The sequence below is a fragment of the Hyperolius riggenbachi genome, chromosome 6, assembly GCF_040937935.1.
Source record: "Hyperolius riggenbachi isolate aHypRig1 chromosome 6, aHypRig1.pri, whole genome shotgun sequence".
NCBI lineage: Eukaryota > Metazoa > Chordata > Amphibia > Anura > Hyperoliidae > Hyperolius > Hyperolius riggenbachi.
In genome coordinates this window covers 377417568-377423766 of record NC_090651.1, presented here as the reverse complement: position 1 = coordinate 377423766, position 6199 = coordinate 377417568, and positions in this window count along the sequence as shown.

Below are 6199 nucleotides of genomic sequence, written 5' to 3'. Positions count from 1 at the left end.
ATATTTGCCCCAGTATAGGGAGTTTAGCTGCCCCAGTATAGGGAGTATAGTCACCCCATGTAGGTAGTATAGTTACCCCAGTATAGGTAGTATATTTGCCCCAGTATAGGGAGTTTAGTTGCCCCAGTGCAGCTAGTATAGTTGCCCCCAGTATAGGGAGTATAGATGCCCAAGAATGGGGATTATAGTTTCCCCAGTATAGGTAGCATAGTTACCGCAGTTTGGGTAGTATAGTTACCGCAGTTTGGGTGGTATAGTTGTCCCCGATGCCCGCTCCCCTTTCTCTCCTGTGGCCGCCACTCGTGTTAGCTTAGCTGGCGGCCGCTTCTTCTTTTATATTCCCCTCTCCTCCATGCGGCTGTCACCTTCCGTCACAGTAACGCATCCCGCTGTAATTGACGGCATGTATATGTGGGAGGAGGTGTGCATAGGCTAACCGCTCCTAATGAGGCCCGGCACCTCTCTCTGTTCATCTGTAAAAGGTCCCATTCCAAAAAAGTGGTCAGTGGGGTCAGCACAGGCGCAGTATGTCCGCGGGAGTACGCGCACACTCCTGCGGGAAGACGTAGCCGGTGCCCACGCGCACTGAACTAGAGGTCGGCGGGTACCTCAAATGGTATCCTCCTGTCCAGGGCCGGCCCTAGACTTTTTGCCGCCTGAGGCAAACTTAGAAAAAATTGCCGCCCCCTCCAAGCCGTGGGTGGGGGGCGCCGAACTGGAGGGGGCAGCGGGCAGGAAGGGCGTATTGGGCAAAGCGGCGTGGAGGGTAGTCAGAACCCCCTCCCTCGCCTAGGTTCCCCGATCTGCGCTTCCCCTCCAGCCTTAAAAAGTTAAGCAGCCGCTGCTAGTAAGAGGCAGCGGGCGGGGATGACCTCTTCCGCGTTCCAGCGTGCGTTCCACTTCCGGCACTTCCTGCAATGCCGTCCACTGTATTGGTGTTTAGCGGCAGCTGCTTACCTTTTCCGTCATGCATGTGGGGACTGCAGACCTCTGTCTTCTATGCACAGCTTCCTCTAGTGCTGGGCTTCTAATGACACTTCGTCAATGAGTTCCGCTTACCTAGGGCTTCTATCAGGCCCCTGGAGCCGCCCTGTGCCGGTCCTCAACGATCCTCCGTTCCCCTGCCGCCCCAGTGCAGTTACGGTTTTGCCAACTGGGAGTCGGCGGACCACTGCACCTGCGCGGCTCTAGCCATGCGTATCCTTGCTCGCATTCCCGTCTGTAATAGCGTCCTGCACTGTTGCATGCGAGTGATATCAGGAAGGATGAGCAATGAACACGATGAAGCCCCCGGCGCTGTTCCTGCAATGTGTATTATGTGTACATGTGCTGTTATGTGCTTTAATACATTACTAGGGCCGGATTTGAACTCTTTGCCACCCTAGGCCACTGTCACCAGCCACCCCCCTTCAGTAGGTAGCGAGACAACCCCTCCCCCTTCCCTCTAGTATAGGAAACCTGATGACCCCCCCTTCCCCAGTATAGGTAGCCAGATGACTCCTCCCCCTTTCCCTCCAGTATAGGTAGCCAGATGACTCTTCCCCCTTTCCCTCCAGTATAGGTAGCTAGATGACCCCTCCCCTTCCCTCTAGTATATGTAGCCAGATGACTCCTCCCCCTTTCCCTCCAGTATAGGTTGCCAGATGACTCCCTTAATCCCTCTATCTCCCCACCTTTCAGGATAGGTAGCCAGCTCACCTTCACACCGCAGCAGCCATCAGTGTCACTCATTTCTCCGCTCATCTCCAGTGCAGAAGCTTCCTCTTCCTTTCTGTCTCCAATGCTGCTCAAGTCCATAGCCGCCGGCCACAATGCAAACGTGCGCAGAGAGCAAGGTGGCTGCTGCACAGGCGGCTAGCAGCAGAGTACCGCGGGCAGGAGCTCACCTGATCTCCCTGCATTGCAGCATTTGCAAGCTTACAAATGCTGCACCAGTTTAGCCGGCTGCTTTGGTGCCCTTCCTCCTGTGGTGCCCTAGGCCTAAATCCGGCCCTGTACATTACCTGTCCTGTGTTGCAGTGCCTGTCTGTCTTCTGCCTTTTTTCAATTATACACGCATAGCACGACGGCTTGTGACATCACACATGTGCTACGCCGACAGTGTGTATACGGATAATAGAAGAGCAGCATAAGACAGATGGGCAGGACAGGTAATGTATAAACATACGTTACAGCACATTTATACATTACACACACAGCGGCGAGGCGGCCAATGTGGCCGGCTCGGCTGATTCCTGAGAGATTTCATGCTGAAATCGACCAGGAATCGGCCTTCAGTGTATGGACATCTGACAGATCTCTCCGATCAGATTCGATCAGAGAGAGACTTGTCTCATTTGAATCTGCCCATCATCGCTACATGTATGGCTACCTTAAAGGAGTTATCCGGGCTTTCAAAAGAAAATAAAGGCTACTTACCGGGAGCTTCCTCCAGCCCCAAGCTCCCAGGACCTCCCTCGCCGCACCTCTGCGCGCAGCCGTTCGCCAGAGCTCCGTCCCGGTCCCCGGCGATGACGTCAGAGCGACCTCCAGTGCTCAGGAAATCAACTAGTGTATGGGCCCTTAACCCCCTTGCCGATCCAATTCCCGCGGCAAGGGGGCAACGCAGCCCCCTGCGTTCCACATTCCCCGTCGTAAAGAGCCGTAAAGCGCATCCGCATGACGCGTCTTGTGTCATGCGGATGCGCTTTACGGCTCTTTACGATGAGTAATGCAGAAGAACAGGACGCTTTGCTGGAGGACGACTGGCAGTTGGCCGAAAACGAAACTTAGCCGCGGAGGGAGACCGGAGGGCACCGAAGGACCGGCGCGGGCACAGGATGCCGGCAGGAGGCTTGGGAAAGCCCCAGGTAAGTGAATTTTTTTTTCCCCCACGAATCGCCGCCATAATCCGCCACTCCCCCCGGTCACACCACTCTGTCCCCGCCGTAGGCTGCTCTCTCTGCCCTCTCTATGACAGCAGAGTGCTGTGTGCCGGTCAGGAGCCGCTTTCATTGGCTCCTGACCCTGTCACTCAATGTAAGCCAATGGGATTGGCTTACAGTAATGACAGGGCCAGGAGCCAATGTAAATGGCTCCTGCCAGGCTCACAGTGCTCTGCCGTCATAGAGGCGGCAGGGCATCACATTGCGGCGGGGACAGAGCGGACCGAGCGACGGGGACAGGCGGGGGCGTGCGGTGAATGGGACGTAGAGTTTACGTCCGGTCAGAACCGCAGCGCCACCCGCCCGACGTAAATTTGTACTGCGTTGTTCCGTAATTGGTTAATACACTGGGAGGAGGGGGCACATCTGGTTACTATATTGTGGGGGAGAAGAGGGATGGAGGTACATCTGGCTACTACAGGGAAGGGAGGAGGGGGGGGGGGGGGGTAAGGGAGATGACCTAGCTAATACATTGGGAAGAGGAGGGGGGCACATCTGGTTATTATACTGGGGAGGGGGCTGCCTAATACATTATGGTGGCAAATCTGGATAGAGTGGCATTGGACCTAATCATGCAATAATGCATTTAGATCAATTTTCAATCAATTTCCAATAGATTTCATTCTGAAATCGTTATCATACGTTATGGTGGCAAATCTGGTTATTGTACTGAGGGAGGTTTGCTATCTATACTGGGGTGGGCACAGTTGGGGAGGGGCGCACTCAGTGGCATAGCAAAGGAGTTGTGGGCCCCAATGCAAGTTTTACATTGCCCCCCCCCAAGCACTCTATACATAACAATTGATACGGCACACCAAAACCTGCAAAAGGCAACGACAGTGTCAGAGGGGATGGGAAACAGTTTGTTAATGATTACTAGCATTCAAAGTATCTATAGAAGTGATTAATATGAGCACAGGACCAATAAAGAGCTAATACTGTGGCTGAGGGAGGGCCCTTTGGGGCCCCTCTGGCCCAAGGGCCCCGATGCGGTCGCAACCTCTGCAACCCCTATTGCTACGCCCCTGGGCGCACTTTGGAACCTCTGCCTCTAGTGCTGGAGAACCTCGTACCAGCCCTGATCACAGATCAACACATAAGATAGCTGAGCTATCAAGTAAAGCTTAGTGATGTCCAGTTCATAAGTGATTGGTTCATTTGAGCCGGTTCTTTCCTGTGAGTTGAGTGATCCGACTCATCACACTGAATCGAATCAGTTCAGTGGATGATTCAGGAACTGCAGCTGCACAGGGTCCGTTTCCACTGCAAAACTTGACTAATTTTGATGTGCGTTTATTATGCTTTTGCATTTTTCTCATTTGCCAGTGTTGTCTTGATTTTTGAAAATAGATACTAGTGCTTAAATCAGTGCAAAACACAAAGCAGTTTTCATGCGTTCCTATACTTTACAATGAAACGCGAAACGCATCATAATCGCGCAGACGTGCGTTTGCGGTTTTTAAAAAATCGGAACACAGAGGTGGAAAAGGCCACCCGGGATTATTATTTTAAACAGGCTGCACTTAAAGCGGAACTGTAGATTGCTAATAAACACATCGTTTCACTTACCTGGGGCTTCCCCAAGCCCCAAGCAGCCGTCCGGTCCCGCGCCGCTCCTCAACGAGCCTCCGTTCTCCCGCCGCCAGCTAGTTTCGGTTTTGCCGCCGGGCCACTGCGCCTGCACGGCTCTGGCCACGCGTATCCTTTCTTCGCGTCCCCTGCTATTGGCATCGACTTACAAGTCGAGGTGCGGGACCGAGCAGCGGCGGGGGAACGGAGACTTGTTGAGGAGCGGCACGGGACAGGACAGCTGCTGGGGGCTTGGGGAGGCCCCAGGTAAGTGAAAGATTGTGTTTATTAGCAATGTACAGTTCCGCTTTAAGGGCCTTTTTCCACTACCCTGCGATTTGCGATTTGATTCCGATCGCAAATCGCAAGGTACATTAAACTAATGGAAACTGCAGCAGCAATTTCCATTAGTGCGATCCGATTGCGATGCAATGGTCAAAACGCGATCGTCGTCCTGCCGCGTTTTGGATGCGATTGAGCTTTACTATACTGAGTATAGTAGCTCAATCGCAATCGCATGGTGGAAATTAAAACACGATTGCAATCGCATTTCATAGTGGAAAAGAGCCCTAAGAATCAGCAAACACATGCGTTTTGCATTTTTGGCAAAAGCGCAGCTAGTGGAAAATGGCCCACATACACTAGCGTTGTCCGGATCATGAACGATTCGGATCTTTGATCCGAATCTATTTTGTGAGTCGAATCTCCCGAATCATCAAAATGAGTGATTCGGATCGCAAAGGGGGCGGGTCCAGGAGCGACACGCCCCCCCCCCCCCCCCCCCCCCCCCCCTCTCAGCAGGCAGCGGGGTCCTGGAAGCAGAGCAGAGATTATTATTATTATTATTATTTAGTATTTATATAGCGCCGACATATTACGCAGCGCTGTACACTGTATATATATATATATATATATATATATATATATATATATATATATATATATATATATATATATATATATTGTCTTGTCACTAACTGTCCCTCAAAGGAGCTCACAATCTAAACCCTACTATTGCCATATGTCTATATTATGTAGTGTAAGTACTGTAGTCTGTACTGTAGTACTGTAGAGATGGATCACTCTGTTGAAGGGGAGGCAGCCTTGCACAGCCACACAGGTAGATGAGAGAGAGGGGACATCGGTGCCACTGCCAGATATGTGTAGAGCACACATACTGGCTATAATGTGCTGCCCATTATAGGCTGTCTGTTCCGTAGTGCTGCACAGTGATCACATTGGAAACTTTTGGCTCAGCTCAGTAACTTTACAGGCAGCATGCTGGGCTAGGACAGGGCAGGCACTGTGATTGCTGTGCAATATGATCCTCATGCACTGCTCTATACAGCTGCACTTATCTTCTGGGAATGGGAGTTGGGAGTATACAGATGAACATATAGGTGAAATGTATGTAAAGCATATGATTGCAGCATGTGGGTATTGTGTGCACAAACATTTCTGCTCTCTGCTCGTCCCTCCTCCCTTCTCTGTCCACTCCCTGCCCTCTGTCCATCTTCTCCCCTTCTCTGTGTGTCCACCCCCCTCCCCTTCTCCTGTCCTGCTAGTCATTTCACCCCCAAATGCTTCCCTTGTAAAATGATCCGAGATTCGGATCAAAGAACCGGATCTTTTCAATGTTCCGATTCGAATCATCCGGATCATTAAAAAGATCCGAACTTCGCATCTCTAACATACACAGCTGAAGG